Here is a 17,956-nt window from a genome sequence, read left to right as displayed (position 1 = left end):
TACCTAGTTTCAGATGCAGTATATTCAAAAGTTTAAGATTTCAGCATACATAGCGACATAGGGGTACCTATAGGGAAATAGGGATATAGGTCATATAGGGACAGAGAAAGCGACTTTGTTATAGGTATAACTATGTATATGTAGTGATTAGGTACCATCCGAAAAAAATTGTCTATAATTTTTAATATTTTTTAGAGTTTTAGACCTTATACAATAATTGTCAGGTGTGTATGACCCTATGAGTTATTTTATAAACATTCTGGTGATAAATCATAATAATGGAAAGTGTCTGAAATGACCTAAAATCGTGTAACAATGGGGCATCCATCTTGTGTGTATAAATAATGATTACAGTACAATTAAGGTTAGCAATGAGAAATCTTCCAAGGCACAATCTGAAGCTGTTGACTGTAGATAACGTGTAGGTAATGCTGACAAATATAAAGCAAATAAGTAGTGGAATTTTACATTCCTTTAATTGCAATAACATGTTTTGGTGTTCATTAATAACAAATTATTTAAGTTAATAAGAAAGATTGGCCAAATGAAGGCTATACCATCCATCACGCTATGACTGACACTTATGAGAAAAAATATTGATTGGATTTTGAGAGCAGGCGAAATTGCGTTGATCTGCTAGTCATATTTTTATACTAAGATAGAACTATTAGATTAGGTATCTAAGTAGCTACCTAGTTCTGGTTAGAGAAAATCTTTTATAATAGTTTTAGGTACCTACTCTGTAGAGTACTGAGTAGGAACTTGTATAGACACATTGATAGTTCTTTTTAAGGAGAGAAATCAGTATCACTAGACACTAGACAGCATTTTGTTTTTGCTTTCGTTAGAGGACTCGGTAAGTACTGTCTACCGATTTAATTATTTCAACCCAGACGGACTACTTACCTAAGGCACATCACACACTCTACAACATCTCAAGGAATTGCAGTGCTAATGAAACTAGGTACTCATATGTTGTTATAACGATTTTTATATCAGAATTATTGTGAAAAGGTGATCATTCCTCTGTGATGACATAAACTTTACAATTTTTTTTGAAAATTATTTTTATGAAGTTTCCATGGGGAAAATTGTGCATTAAATTATAAACTTGCTTAATTAACTAAAGAACGATCAAAAATGTATTATGTAATAAATATGATTTGTGTATAACAATTATTGTGTGTTTTAATTGGGTTTTGTTAAGAGTAATAAAAAATCTCTTTTCAGAAGGATAGGTACATTGTAAAATTAGGTAGCCATCGTGTTTACACTATTTATGATTTTTACTCAAGAAATCTCGCAGGAGTACACAATGATATGAACCTAATAATATGATTATTATGACCACAGATAAGATAAATCACGAGTTTGCGTCACGGCTTGTTTACTCGTGTCAAGAACCCTGGTAACGGTTAGACACTGTATATTATAATCTCATGATTGTAAATTATATTTATCGTCTATCAAAATACAGTGCAGGTCTATAAAAATTCATTACAACGTAGGTAGAAAGAGAACTTTTCTTCCTTTCTCCTTCAGAATTTAGATATGAAACGAAGAATTGAAACCTTTTATCCCGACTTTATTTTTACTTTTAACATCTAGTTTCATCTACTTCTTAGTAAACACTATTATATTAGAATAATCATATATTCAGGCTATGTAGTCTGTCTTTTCATGCATGTCGAGGGCAAAGTAGCAATCATATCTGATCGAATGCAACTATGTCACACAATTCACAAATATATGCAATATCTATTATCTATATAAGTACTTGTTATAAATCTGTAACAGGTCAAATTCTTTACATTGAAGGTTTTATGTAGATATTAGTATAATGTTGGCAGTTAATCATGTTACGATATTCTTACACATCAAATGAACCGATTTCGATGGATTTAGGTGCAGAGGTAAATGAGATCTAGGTTTTTTTTGTCTTAGCAATAGAATTTGCCAAACAGATACTTATACGTGAACGTGTTAAAGTGAATCAGATACCATATAAAAATATTTTAATACAGCGAATGTAATTTGTGTAATTCTATTGCGTATATATACGAAAGTGAAATCATCTCTTAATCCAATTTGTTTATTAAAATAATAGAAATGAACTTTCTTCTACTTTAAATAATTAAGTAATGCAGGCATTGTCTGGTGGTTAGAAATTCTTAATACCAAAACAATTTGAGTCATTGACCTTTGAGATTTTATGAATGTCGGAAGCATTAAATTATAATTATGCGATTTTGTACAGGAAACAAGGATGGGAAAGTGATGTAATTAAATGAACACAATAAATTTTATTAAATTAGTAGATAACTGTCGCCATAATAGGTACTTCAACTTTTATCGTTTCATAAAATAATCGATATTTTTTATATTTTTATAAAGTTGCGCAAAAAACATAATACTCGTAGAGTCGTAGACATAATAAAGTATCTAAGTATTGTAATCATAAAATTTGTGTGTAAGGTTACGTTACTTATAAGTTCCCATAGTATTTATGTATTTCACTTTATGCTTATAAGAACCAATATTTAGGCATGGTAAGGACACGGTTTATAGTAGCGTAAATGACAAACGAAGGCGTTGACTCTTGAATTGAATTCCATGGATCATTGAAGACTCATTTTCCCACAGGCGATTTGCGAGTTTTCATGAATTGAGGTATAATGTAAAACTATTATGAAGATTATAATATATTATATTAAAGCATTTAGAAATTAATATTAGGTATGTTCATTTACAGATATTAATTTAAATGAAAAATTACAAATATGTTTTCCATTCATCTATAGGTATCTACGCATTACCTTAGTCGTTAGGCATCAATTTAATCGGATAGAAAATAATTTTTAGACTATCATAGCTCATAAAATGATTGCTATTTCTAATAAAATGTAGTTCTTGTCGCTTCTTTTATTGCTTTGCTTGAAGAGTTTCGAATAGACTCTACAAAATTCTAATAGTGCAAATTTCAGTACACAAGCAGGCACCTTTCCCGTATGTACACAGCATTGCTTTTACCTTGCGTTTATTATCTAGATTTTATCTAAGGTGGCCGTTCGGTTCAGTCGTTGTTAATGCCCGTTGAGAGTCGGTCGTGGGTCCAAGTTGTAAGTGTTTGTGTAGTGTAACGGTGCCCAGCAACGAGGTCAGTGCAGTGTACGTTAACCCTACATTGTTTATATCCGCGGGGCTTGACGGTTGCACATTTTGTATGGTAGACGTTTTGGTTTGGGTTGGTAGGTCCGGTATTGGCACCCATACGCACGCCCAAGCGTGGTCTGTAGTTGGCACTTTTTCTGAAACTTGCAAAAAATGAGTTTTAATTATTTATTATCTAATATCAGCAGCTATACTTTCGAATACTTTGTTAGTGTTTTCAAATGGAATTCCTAATTTCAATTAGGAAGTGCTTTAGTATCTAGGCTATACCTAGGGATCCTTAGATGTATAATTATTATTCTAAGTAGGGATCATATTATTCCCAAAGATCGGAAATTGCCTACATATCTTCTTGAAAGGTATGAAGCGTTTAGAACGAAATTCTAGAAATATCTATAATGTTTAGTCATTCTCCGTGATTTACTCTCAACGCTTGATTTGACAAATAGTTCAAATCGCAGGTGGTTTTTGCTCTCAATAAAAATCTATACTAATGATTTCTAAGGGCCGATTTTTCAATGCTTGGATAAAACTTATCCGTCCAATAAAGTATTACACGATAATATTAAAATGTCACGTAAACTGTCAAATACGAGCAATTAGAATATATACGTTTTTAAAATGGTAGTTTTATACATTATTCGACGAATAAGTTTTATCCAAGCATTGAAAAATCGGCCCTAAATAAAATAACAGTCAATCGTAGAATTCAGTAATAAATAAGAATTTGATTTACAATGCGCTATTCTTCTTTTGTTAAGACGTCAAATATATATATGTACCTATAAATAAATTATATACAATTATGTAAATGATGTAATCTGAGCCGCTCCAAATGCACATTTTAATTCAGTAAAATACGCGACTAAATTAACTTCAGAACGACATAAAAGATCAGATTGTGGTACATCTATATTCGCACTTTGTATAATTAATAAGAATAACAAATACACGACATATTTGTTTTTGCAATAAATTTACTATCCTAATTTTAGTAAAGTTGTAAAGATACAAGGAAGTTCGATTTTGGATATGCTATAGGTATTAATTCTAATATTCTTACAAATAATGTAAATTATATACCTTTTATTTGTAACTTTTGACATTAAAATATTTTTGTTACTATAAAAGAAATACCACAGAACATTAATGAGAAAAACAATATCCTATAATTGACAATATTTTTAAAATTACTATTCACCAGCTTCCATGTTTATACATATTAAGAAACAATTAAGTATTTAAGTAATTATACACGCGGCTACTAAAAATTATCAATGCAAATAAAATAAAATACATATTACATCTTATTTACATGCATATTTAATTAAATTAGTTTTGAAATTATTTTAAAATTTGCATTTGCTGAAACAATTTAATTAATTAATTATCATTTATTTGAATTTGGTCATAATAAAGTTTTACAAATGAACAATTATGACAGTTACGTGAGAATATAGAAAAATGCAGAAGGATCTAGAAATAGTTCTTTCAATACAATTGAACTGTAACAATTCTGCTCATATAGCTAGCTAACAATACATAATTACTCATATGAAAAGGCATTATCAAACGTAAATCGTTATCACAAAAAATGCACTTTCCAATATTAATGAATCCTAGATAAAAGTAACATGTAAGGAAGTTGTTTTACGTTTTTTAACATCGCGTGTATACAGCACGGAATTGTCAATGCCTTCCGAGACTTTAAGTAATTGGACAATTGATTTGATTATAATTGCAAATGTAACATGCATGGTGTGTATTAGGTATGAAATTTTAAATTTGCACGTAATTACACTAATAGAAATTATAAGTGCAGGAAAGGCTTGCAACAGGAACAATTTGAATCTTTTACGTTGTTACTTTTTTTTTATCCGAACCGCGAGGGACTGGAACTTGCTTTCTGAATCTGTGTTCCCCAACGAGTACAATATGGGGGTCTTCAAACGTAGAGTGAACAGGTACCTACCTTCTAGGGAAGCGCGTTCCATCTTAGACCACATCTCAGCTTAACATCAGACGAGATTGTGGTCGAGCACTTCCCTATCGACAGTAAAAAAAAATGTATCACAAGGTTTTAATTATTGCTTTGATTTAATTGCTGATTAGTTTTTGTAATAATTTACTAATTTTGTAATTATAACAATCCAATTTATTTTACAATTAAATGTCAATACAATTACCTACATATTACCTATATGTAGGATTGATTATAATAATCCAGATATTCAGAATATACATATTTTTTTTTAATATTTTAAAAGTACTTGAAGAGTGGAATACACGTCACTTTGTAACGTTTTCGATTAAATCAATGCTAATAAGAACATTATTAATTAATTAATTGATATCAAATATATTTTTAATGTTGTTTATAAAAAGTTTGCTACAGTAATTAATCAATGAATAGGATCTTAATGAGTCGATGATAAATATTTTATTGGTCAAGTTTATTTTTTTAGCATAAACATTAACTTCTTTAACATACCACTATGGTGATTATTGAATATTAAGCGGATTTATTATTATTTAAAAATAATAAAATTATAACGATTTTAATCATAAGTTTTTTTTTCTTAACTTAATTAACTAACTCAAACTCAGGGCCACGTTCAACAGGCATTCATATTATAGTGCTCTTTATCACTAAAGGGCCAGAAAGCTATTTTATGAAGAGGCTTCTTCAAGGATAAAATCAGAGAACGATATAAAGTTTGTACAAACAAGTTTGTGACATTGCAAATACTTTCACACATTTCTTAACAAATCGAGGTAAACAAAACCTGATTTGTTATCGGCAATATAAACAATTCGAGATGCTTGAGATTGCAGCATACACAGAAACCAGTCGCAAATTTGATTGTAAGGAGTGTTGCCCTTCATGGACATTGAGATTTCATGCTATGGGTGTGTTAATATCAGTAGGTTAGGCTTTAAAAGATTTTCTGTACATTAATTTATTTATTTAACAGTTTCATACACCATTACAAATTTTACAATGATATCATAATATTAAAAGAAAAGGAAAACATTCATAGCACATAAGGCAACCTTATCGCTTATCGCTATAACTATTTCATTCAGTAAATATTAAGAATCATTTTTACTAATTAATTTATTCATAAAGAAGAAAACTTTATGAAAAAATTGAATATTGGATCTATCAACTAATTAGGTGCAACATTTCTTAATTCTTTATAGCTTGAAAAAATTAGAAAGTGAACTTATGTGTCTCGTGAAGTTAAAAATCATGAAATAAAATTATAAAGACAAAAATTTTCTTCAAAATACGTGTTTCTATTGAAAGGGTCATTTTCCGATAAATAATTTGTTAAAAGAAAAACTTCATTCAGTTCTGTGTTTGCCTATAATCAATTATTCTAGCTGTATAAAATACGATAGGTATGATTTTGATTTCGTAAAACGTAACGTTGGTGAATGGCAGTATACTTATTACTTAAGGTGAGTATCGACTTCGCGCTCCAAGAGGTCGAACATTGGCGCGCGCTCCAGCCGCGTGAAATGGATACCAGTTTGGAACGCGCGCCAAAATGTTCGTTGGAGCGGTCGAACGCGGAGCGGTCCGTTCCGTCGGGTGTCGGTTTTTTACCGCGCATCAAACGTGGCGCGCGCGCCAATGGAGACGGGTTTGTCGTATTTTTTGTGTTTGTTGCGCTCCGAGTAATAATTAATATGGATAATCAAAGTTGCCGTAAATTAATTCAGCTATATGGTACGAAAGAAGTTTTGTGGAACAGTAAAATTTCTTCGTATCATAATAAATCGCTTAGAGATCTTCTCTAAGCGATTTATTGGTTGGAGAGAATTAATCAGTAGTGAAATGGGAGTCCCTGTGCCGGAGTTAAAGAAAAAAATGCTGCTGCTGCTCGTAGACGACTAGCTTCCATGATGAACGGTCAAACACTGGAACTAGGCATGGGCGTTGAATCAACGGACTAGTTAAATTAACCGTCTATGTACACTCAACGATTCGACTAGTCCATCGTTCATCAACGGACTAGTTGAATTCAACGACTAAACAAAAGAGTCGAAACGCTCGTCAACGCGTCCGCGACGGTTAACTCTTCGACGTGGCCGTATAATAGTCCACCGTAGACGGTTAAACGACTCGTCGTAGACGGCTCGTCAGTTGACACGTTTGTATCAACTACCAACTTGCGTCGCGAGTTGATAGTTCAATATTTTTACCGTTAATTCCGTTTGACTTTTAATGAGATTACTATGATCAATGCTCGAAATATTGAAAAAAAAAGGAGATACATTTGTATTAATTTGATATTATTGAATTGTCTTAAAAATCTAAGATATTTTTTTTATTCAGTTAATTTATTACATATCATAAGGATTACCTACCTATAATAATATATTGAATAATGTTAAAATATCGACTATAACTAACGACTTAAAACGACAAGTTAAAACATAAACAAAAACTTGTTAATAGATAGGTGATAAATATATAATTGTTAAAAAATAGCTCTGACTTTTTCTTTACTAGAGACAACCCTGACATTGAATTCTTTGAAAATGTATAATTCGTAATAACTTCGTGGTAAGAATGTGGAATTTTACATGTATAGTGTAGAACCTCAGTTCAAGGTAACGAACGTTCGATTACCAATACCGTCGCGCGTCGGTCGACCGTGTCAATTTGTTTCAGTTTACACATCGACTAGTCGAAGATTTTAACTAGTTGATCGACTAGTTGATGAACGACATTTAACGGTCTAGTCTCGTTGATGAAAAATGCGTCGACGACCCATTCCTAACTGGAACAGTTGCCACGCGCGCCAGGCGCGCTTAGTTTATATACTTCAATTATTTGGAACGCGCTCCGCGGAACGCACTCTCGGCGCGGTCATTCATGGCGCGCGCGCCAGGAGCGCGAAGTCGATACCCAGCTTTACTGTACTTACTGTATTATCTCGGACAATGGTGCATTTAACTGAACATAATAGCGGAATCTTACACATACGGTTTTTATGAACCAGTGCAATGATCTGGCCGTTATGTTTCTTTGGAACTTAAATTCAATCATGCAAGAAATATAAACACAGAGTAATGAGTATATCAATGAGCGGGTTTTGTATTAGGTTTGTACTAGTGAACGGTTATGTTAATAATATTATGCAGAACTTATGCTATTACTAGATTTTCGGCCGCGGCTTCGTCCATGTTTTCAAAGAAAATCCCGCAGTTTCTGTTTCTGTGGAATTCTGGGATAAAAAGTATCCTATGTAACAGAATAGTTAATATTATAGCCTATGTCTTATTATGGGTCAGCTACCTATAAACCAAATTTAATTGTAATTTGTTCAGTAGTTTTTACGTGCAAGAATAACATACATCCATCCATCCGCCCTCACAAACTTTCGCATTTATAATATTAGAGGATGATTGGAAGACAAAATACCTATAGGTATGTACATATCGAAGTTTATTTACGATCATCATTATTAGACTGTGTAATGTTTTATTGACGTAGGTACACATAAAGTTATTGAACAATACAGAGAGCAAAGTACTGCATATCGACCTCAAAAGCATCAGTTGAATTTAGTAGTGTGACTTCCTGAACGTGTTTAAAAGCACTTTGTTACAATTGGTTCATTGAGTTACCGACAATTGTTAAATGTGACCCACTCCACTTTGATAAATGTTTGAGGGCTTATGTCTATCTTTATTACTTTATACGTTCGTGTTGTAAATCCAGTTTTGCTTTGTGTTTCGATATTTCGTTATTCATAAATTTTCAAGCAGCATGTTGGATCTTTCTAGATATTTAACCAATCTACCTGAGTCCTGAGTACGTATTCACAAACCTATAAAGTTTCAATTCCCAATTTATTTTCTCAATATACCCTATTAAATATACCTAATTTAGCTAAGTTTACTTTTTGTCTTTTGATTTCAATCAAAAGTAAGACTATTTTAGATTTGTGTAAAAATTATTTGCATTTTGCAAATTGCATCCGATACCAAAAAAAAAAAAAAACAATTTTTTTGGCATGCTTCGTAAACAGTTAATACTACGATCTGTCTTATGTCTCATGACCATTATTAAGGAGAAAATCTTGAACAAACAATTTTTTTACGATCACGAAAGTTTGCGTAAGGCGTACTGAGTTCTCGTGACTGATAAAGAAAGGTTTTTGTACTATTGTCATACAAAATCAACGTAATAAATGTCGTATTTATTTTTATTCTTCTGGAAAATTTTCATAATATTAAATTTGATCATTCGTCGCCCTCGCAAGTCACATGGTAACTTTTAAAGAACAAGATGGGCTTAATTTAAAACTCAATAACTTACATGATTAAAACCCTTGAAATGAATTAAGTTTTGTTACCTATAAGTGCCGTATACCACATACATAATACGTATGTAAACAGGCCTCTATTGATGTGTTTATTAGTGCCTATTATTTAGGTATATCATTTGAATAATAATTAGTACCTACTAACATTATTGCATAACATAATTATATTTTGCCAAAATAATATTAAAATAGTAAGACAACAAGAGATATCTTACACACCAACATTACGCTTATTACGAAATTCTTTTCGTTTTGCATTTCACGCTTTCCCATGAAAAAACAGGCTCAATATGACTTTCTACTAAAACGATATCATCAACATTACCGTGAGAAACGTCTTGCTTCCGCTAAGAATTGTGTTTGATGCTACTGACCTTATTACGAGTAATGTTCAGTGACCAATGGCATAATGATGTGTAGGTATATTAATAGGTAATATGAGGAAAGGAATCGATTATCGGTATAAAATAATCAACGGATGTAAAAAGTTCATCTCAATAAAATTACTTCGATCGAAATCGAAATGCAATATATTTGGTAATTTTATATATTTGTTATATTGTGACCCGCCCACTAATTTAAGTTGGTCGTAATAGGAAAAAGTTACGGGGCCAATTTTCTAATAGTATCGTTTATATTACAACAACAATTACATTTTTTTGTCAATACATGCTACAAAGCAATCTATATATATATTATATATGTATTATATAAAACTCAAAAGTGTCTGATATAGTGACAGCCCAAACCACTGGACGTATCGGACTGAAATTTGGCATGCAGGTAGATGTTAGGACGTAGGCATCCCGAAATTCTTGCGGGAACGGGGAAAAACGGGGATGCACTTACAAAGTCGTGGGCGGAAGCTAGTATGGTATAATTATTGTACTTCAACTGTACTACAATATGGTTTGATACAACTAGTTCTAGTTACGTATGATCATCAAGTGCTTGTGCAATAAAATTTCTAAAATTACATTGAAATATTATGTCGTGCCTGAACCTATAAAATTGTATAGAATCGCGTAATAAACCGTTGTTTTCGTAGTAAAGGTAGTTGCCAGTAGTTGTTGCGTAACTACGTCAGACTATTACATTTCTGATAAGGTTTTTACGATTTGCGAGAACGCTATCAACATCCTCGTTAAAATATCCTGTATTGTAATGGTATCGGTAATATAATATTATAAAAAATAATTAGCTCATTATGCTTGCTCATTAATTATATTTCATTAAATAGTATGTTAATTAAGTTCTCAAAACTTTGTGATATATGTATACGTATTTAAAATATAAAATATTGTGTAAATTATGTTTCCTTCCTAGGATATGTTTTTTCTTTCAACCATCCTTAGTATTTTTTAATTGAGAATTGACATCACTTATTCAAGCGTAGGCTGATAGCCCAATTTATTTTATCCCTACTTCCCTACTATGTAATATGTACATATTATAAATGCGAAAGTAACTCTGTCTGTCTGTTACGCTTTCCCGCTTAAACCTCTCAACCGATTTTGATAAAATTTGGCACAGACAATCTTTAGACCCTGAGAAAGAACATAGGCTACCTTTTATCAAAACACCACGCAGGCGAAGCCGCGGGTGGGAGCTAGTTTAAATATAAAGATAGCTATGTTTATTAATTAGAACAATTTCAGTAGGTACAGAATAAAGAATTTTTTTTCAGTCATTAACTTTCTTTTTAACTACTAATCCATACTAATATTATAAATGCGAAAGTAACTCTGTCTGTCTGTCTGTTACTCAATCACGCCTTAACTACTGAACCAATTTGCATGAAATTTGGTAAAGAGATATTTTGATACCCGAGAAAGGACATAGGATAGGTTTTATCCCAGAAATCCTACGGGAACGGGTTTTTCTTTGAAAACGCGGGCGAAGCCGCGGGCGGAGAGCTAGTTTACAATACTTGTCAACATTTCAGTATATTCAACTTGATTAGCTCTACCACCTTTAGCACGTAAACATTTTTTTCCTGTTCCTTTATACCACACTCCTACATACAGTATTCATTATAATATGAATCAATTCTTTGAACAACGAAAATGCAAGTAATGATTTATCATGAATTTCGAGTCACATAAGACATAATCCCTAAATGGATTCTTATTAATTTCAAAGCGTTTATAGTTAGTACTTATAGCTATGCGTATCAACAGTTTTTGATTTAAGAGGAAAAAGTTTAAACAAGAAACGTTGGATTAAATATGGACTTTCCAAGTTAACGAGGGATTTACGGATCCCTCAGGAGAATTCTTCGAAATATTACCTTGGTTATTGTGAAATATTATAAATGATTCCTATATGTACTTATATAATATAGATATATTTAATGTTATCGCAAACCTTGTATCATGGTTGTTTCCACTATGTGGTATTTAAATAAGTACATACTGAAGAGATAAGGCGGAACTAAAAATAATATAGGTACTATTGTATATCTAATGTTATGTTTGTCCTTATTCATTGTTATTTTAATAGAAATGATATATTGTGTTTGATTTAGTTTTGTTAGCATATGCGCTAGAATAAAATATAAACGTGTATAAGAAAACTCGGTTATGCTAATTTAATTAGAATATTGAGAGATGATTTTTGATTGTTTGAAATTATTTTATGGAAGATAAAAATAATCTTTTTCTCCTAATTTGAAACGCACCTTGGAAAAAAGTCATTCAATGCAATAAAAAAAAAGATTTATTGCTACCAAACAATACAATGATATGATTATACACTATAGGACACAATAAAAATAAAAAAAAAATACAAAAATACGGGGTAAAAATAAAGTATGAAATGGATAAAGTAAAGCATTATTGGACTGTATTATTGCCTTTTTTGCTGCAGCCCAATAATTTGCGGTTTCACTCAAAAAAAATGAAACTATTAATTATGAAAAACTTATCTTATCGTAAATATTCGAAGGCTGGTGGAAATGAGGAAATTAGTACTGAAATATAACAATCACGTATAACGTATAATTGAATATAATAAGTGTAATTAACGTTTCGAAACTACTGATAATTTAATTAAAACTTTTTCCTATTGCTATTTCGTGTGAAACCTTATCAAATGATTTATTGTTGAGATAAAAACATGATAAAACTATAACATTTTTTCCTCACGATTAACTATATAGCAGTGCTCGTCGTATCCTTATTTTGAATACTAAAAAAAAATATAATGTATGCCGTAACGGACCATTTCAATTATTTAACACTTGCAATAATAAATTATTATAATTATTTTATATTACAGTTATCCATACTAATATTATAAATGCGAAAGTAACTCTGTCTGTCTGTCTGTCTGTTACTCAATCACGCCTAAACTACTGAACCAATTTGCATGAAATTTTGTATGGAGATATTTTGATACCCGAGAAAGGACATAGGCTACCTTTTATTACGAAATATGTACCACGGGCGAAGCCGGGGCGGACCACTAGTTAAAAATAAACAGATAAATGAAATCATATAAATACTATGCTATGACGAATTGCCAAATGTTATCCGTAAAGATGATTTGAAATACATTGGGTAGTTAAAATTAAATTTAAAAGTAACAATATATTATATTCAAAATAAATAGTACCTAGATACTAATACGAACTATGTAAACCATAGTTAAAACTTTACATTGATAAACTCACTTAACTAAACATTGGCGAAAAGACTTTTAAAGTTTCCAAAACACAAGAAGCTCGCAAAAGTATGTAAAACAGAGAAATTTAGTTTCATTATATGGAGATAAGATAGTATCTTAGCGATTGTTTTTACAAACATTACAAAAGTTAGAAACCGTGTCGGGCATGCCGCCTCTAATTGGTGCACATCGTGTTCAAATGGTGAATGCGTTTCTTTTATAAGTGTTAATATCATATAATTATATAATTACATTATAAATAACCTAACATTATGTTCGATACATCATGTATGATAATTGTACTTGTCAATGATTAAGTATCTACGCGAGAAGTGGAATTTTTACAACTAATTACAATGTAAAACTATTTAACTTGTCACGCTGAATTTTATAGAAGCATCTGTGGTTTCTTCGAACATTCATTTCATTTTCGTCTGCATCTTATACATATCACCATTGCTTGAAACGGTGAAGAAAAACATCGTGAGGAAACCGGCATGTCCAAATCAAAAGTTTGATGACACGTGACATCCGCTAACATCATAACATGTCTGTGTAGTGTGTGTGGAACCTTTTGGGAGCTTTAAGTTCGTATTGTTGATGTTCAGAAAATTATTATGTTCAGTTATAAATAGTGTCAGAATTTCAGCCCATATAGTAGGGAGCAATTTGTGTCCCTAACTTTAAGGAAATTTTTATTTATTCCTTTATTTATTATTTATTTTTGTGTAGTCTCTATGCAAAATTATCTACAAAGTACAACCATATTACACGCAATTTCACCCAACAAAACCACAGATCATATCTATACTAATATTATAAAGCTGAAGAGTTTGTTTGTTTGTTTGAACGCGCTAATCTCAGGAACTGGTCCAATTTGCAAAATTCTTTCGGTGTTAGATAGCCCATTTATCGAGGAAGGATATAGGCTATATATCATCACGCTAAGACCAGCAGGAGTGGAGCACTGCGGGTAAAACCACGGGGCACAGCAAGTATGTAATATAAACTCATAAGCCGCAGAGCATGAATCGTAACAACATACCGCCTTTCGCTGGGCCACTGACATCGATGTTGTTCGCAAGCCGATACATTATGGATTGTGTTACTGTTATTGTGTACTTAAATAGTTGTACCGTTGCGATTTGATGCTGTTTGGAGAATACTGTGCGTTGCAACTTGCAAGATTGCTTGGTTGTGTACATAATAGATTTTTTCTGAGATTAGGACTGTTCTTTGGCTGTATCAAATGAAAGTACCTAAATACTAAATAGGAATCGATTCTTTAATTGAATCTCTCATTTATAAGAGATTTATAAGTTATTTCTAGTAAGAACTTTTGCCGTTTAAACAGCAATAGTACATTAATTTGTTACATTTTATGTAGATACATTTGTTATTCACTGTATAGGTATGCAGGAGCCAGGAAACAAAATTTGTATCGAATTTGTTCCTTTTCATATTTTAGAGCTTTTATATACATATAAGTATGTATATCTTTGTTTTATTCAAAAATGTAGCCAGCGAGCCTGTGGCAGTCCTTGTTGCTTCTCTTATATGAATGTGACATGACATCGATTATTTTGATTCTGGAAATTGGCGGTTTCATCAATTATAGACAACATTTACCGGTTTAACTGGTAGCGTAAATAATGCAAATAATATGATAATTAAATCATGTACAGTCTGATAATACCTTATCTAGGTACACTCTATAGATTGTAATAGGGTTGATTAATAGCTTAAATAGATCTATTTTTTGATGTAAGCCAGATCCTTGAGTTTTATGTTGGCGGAAAACATAGTTAGTACGTATGAAGGTGATGACTTTTCTGTTCTCTATCTAATTCGCCATTGTATATTATCTTCCTTATTATTGTTCCCATAGCAGAAATCAGCCAGGATTCAAATACAAATTAAAAATTAAACTTTAACTGTCTTACCACAAAACACTTTAGAAAGCGTTTTTTTAAACGTGGGCGCGGGTTCTCTTTAATCTGGTTTTATCGTATTTCACATAGACAACTATTAAAGTGATCCCTGGTTTAAAGTTAGACTGTGTTTAAATTGTTTTGTGGTATTACCATAAAATTCATTCAGTCGATTTAATTGGAAAATATTCAGTGACGTTTTAATTGATAGATATTCCGCATCGAAGTTTATATATTCCTTTTTTACCACCCAGTTAACTTCATTCACTTAATTACTTTGTAACAGTATCCCATATAGGTGCTACTTCATATTAATGGGTTTAATCAGAGTATTTTTTCTATCAGCTAGCGTATGAACGAGGTATAAATATTAGTGAGGCCGCGTGCCCCCAATCCGTCACGGCAGATCATGTTATCGCTAATTTAGCCTTATCTAGCTGTATCTAGGTCGACAGCTATGACGATTATAGGGTTCCGTAGTTTTTGTTTGTGAAACTTTTATAAAGCAGACAGCGTACAGCTCTATTTTGATAGTAAGGGCTTCGACGAGGTCTGAATTGAAATGTCATTATCCAAATCCGCTAAAGCTCTTTTCAGAGTAAAATATAAGCTCTGGCATTACGTGAACAGTGTAGTGCTTAGTTTCAGTTATAAATTATTAGATTATGTACGTTAGTCTGTAATATATATTATATGGGTCTGTAAATTTATTGTCTGTTACCAATTGTCCTAGTTAAATCATTGTTTTTCATACAAAGGTTCAGCACGTCGAAGTTAATTAGAGAAAATTGAATATTCCAAATAACTATCTTGAGTGGCTCAGTTGATTTGATTAGTGTTTGTAAATATCTTTTATTCATTCTTTAATTTTATGCTACAGCAAATATTTTTTTATAAAGGTTTTGAAAGGCTCTTGATAGTTGATAATAATGTTCATGACCAGTTTTTTTTCTTCATCCTTCAATTTTTCCGATAGCAATCTATTAGGTTATCAACTTATCACATTATTATTTACTTCGTGATAATATATTGTAATTGTTAATTTATTAAGATAGAAAGAGGATCTTTTACGAGAAAGCAAATGCTTGCAAATGACGCATCCATTATTTTTGAATCTGGTAAATGTTATATTTGCATTTGCTTATAACTTTTAATTAACGTTTTCTGATTATTTTTAATACATAGGTACTACGAACAATAAATTTTTTGTGGAAGCTGAATACCTAACTTTATGTTACTTTATGTCTCACAATAATTAAAGAAAATAAATAACAAATCATACGAATAATATCCCTTAAATACTTTTTTTTCAACCGTTAATAATTCGTCCAACAAACTATTACATATAATACTTACATTATATTATCTGTGACAAATTGACAATACTATAAAATGTCCAAAGTATATATAACTCATATAGAACACCTTTTAAAAGTGGTTTTTTAATAGATTTTCGACGAGTAGGTTCTTCTAGTATATATATTACTTAACACTTACAAAGTTATAAAGCTGAAGAGTTTGTTTGTTTGTTTGAACTCGCTTATCTCAGAGCCTACTGGTCCGATTTGAAAAATTATTTCGGTGTTAGATAGCCCATTCATCGAGGAAGGCTATAGTATAGGTTCTACATATTGTATCATCGCGCTATGACAAACAGGAACGGAGCACTGCGGGTAAAACCGCGGGGCACAGCTAGTCTGAAATAAAACAAAAAGAAAAATGCACATTAACTTGTTAAATTTATTTATTTAAAAGTATTTATAATCCACTATTTGACTCATCATCATTATAACTATTCAGTAAGCATGCTTTTCATAATTCGGAGTTTCATGTCGTCATCAGGATTTGAACTATGTAAAAATGGAGCTGAGTTTTAGGCAAATATTGTTTACTTTACAGTATAAAACGATAAAAAATATTCTAATAATATAAAGAGAAAAGGATAGAGATTATATAAGTATATTTAGAACAAATTAGGTAGGTATCTCAACAATTAATTAAATCTCGTAAGAAAAATATTCATATAAAAATATATAAATTAATTTGATGACGTCAATTGCTACATTATAAATTAAAAAAAGATTATTTGATATACGATTATATTATGTTAAATGCATTCAAATTGTATCTAGTAATGATCATTAAAAGAACCTATCTTAAAGTATAAATATAACTGTATAATTGGGGCTGGAAAATATTAAATAAATTAGAATGATGTATGTATTTGATATTTTGGTTTTATGGCATTTAAGTAAATGCTTTTTATACATCAACTATTTCGCCACGCAGACGACGCGGGTTCGAATCCCGCCTCGTGTATGATATTTGTATTTCAATACAAATATTAGTGATCTGTCGCAGGAAAGGATGTCAGAGATTTTACGAAACCCTTATAAAAACCACGAAATTACGGAATATATCGAATGCTGTTTATTACGTCTTTTAACAAAAAGTAGTGTTACTAAACAAAGTTACAATAATTCTCTCCTCATTTCCCTGCTACATATTGATTGGATAACATTCAAACGGAAATGTGATAAAATTGTCAGCAATTTATTGTATTAGTGTGTGAATTAGGCAATTCGAAGTGATGCCCTTACTCCGCCGCAAGGCTGGCTTTGACGTCAGAGCGAGGACACATCGACTCTGTGTAACATTATTTATGGATGTGGCATTTTACTGTATAGCCTTTTTTCTAACGCTTCATGTGTAATTAATTGGATTTATTTATAGAATTCGGTTTTTAGTTGCATGTGATAAACGCGTTATTTAGTGTAACCAGAAATAGAACTTTAATTGATTTTATAAAAAAAAAATTCTTGATTTTTTCTGACACGGTTATCA

The 17,956-nt window shown here is 31.4% G+C and overlaps 1 protein-coding gene across 2 annotated transcripts in view; it reads left to right on the top strand.

Moving 5' to 3' along the window:
- The first annotated feature begins 2,950 nt into the window (after window positions 1-2,950).
- IP3K2 (Inositol 1,4,5-triphosphate kinase 2) overlaps window positions 2,951-17,956 on the top strand; it is a 129,847-nt gene continuing 114,841 nt past the window's right edge. Inside the window, exon 1 of one of the 2 annotated variants that reach the window (XM_089697479.1) lies at window positions 2,951-3,168. The gene's annotated coding sequence lies outside the window, so the exon portion shown is untranslated. The remainder of the gene's footprint in view (window positions 3,169-17,956) is intronic. The other variant, XM_089697478.1, reaches the window with a different exon arrangement.

This window comes from Colias philodice, chromosome 7, assembly GCF_061535455.1.
Source record: "Colias philodice isolate Cphi_HAF_F1 chromosome 7, ilColPhil1 Martin Lab GWU primary, whole genome shotgun sequence".
Lineage (NCBI taxonomy): Eukaryota > Metazoa > Arthropoda > Insecta > Lepidoptera > Pieridae > Colias > Colias philodice.
Note: the sequence above shows the minus strand (reverse complement) of the source record. Positions and strands in the feature narration are given on the sequence as shown.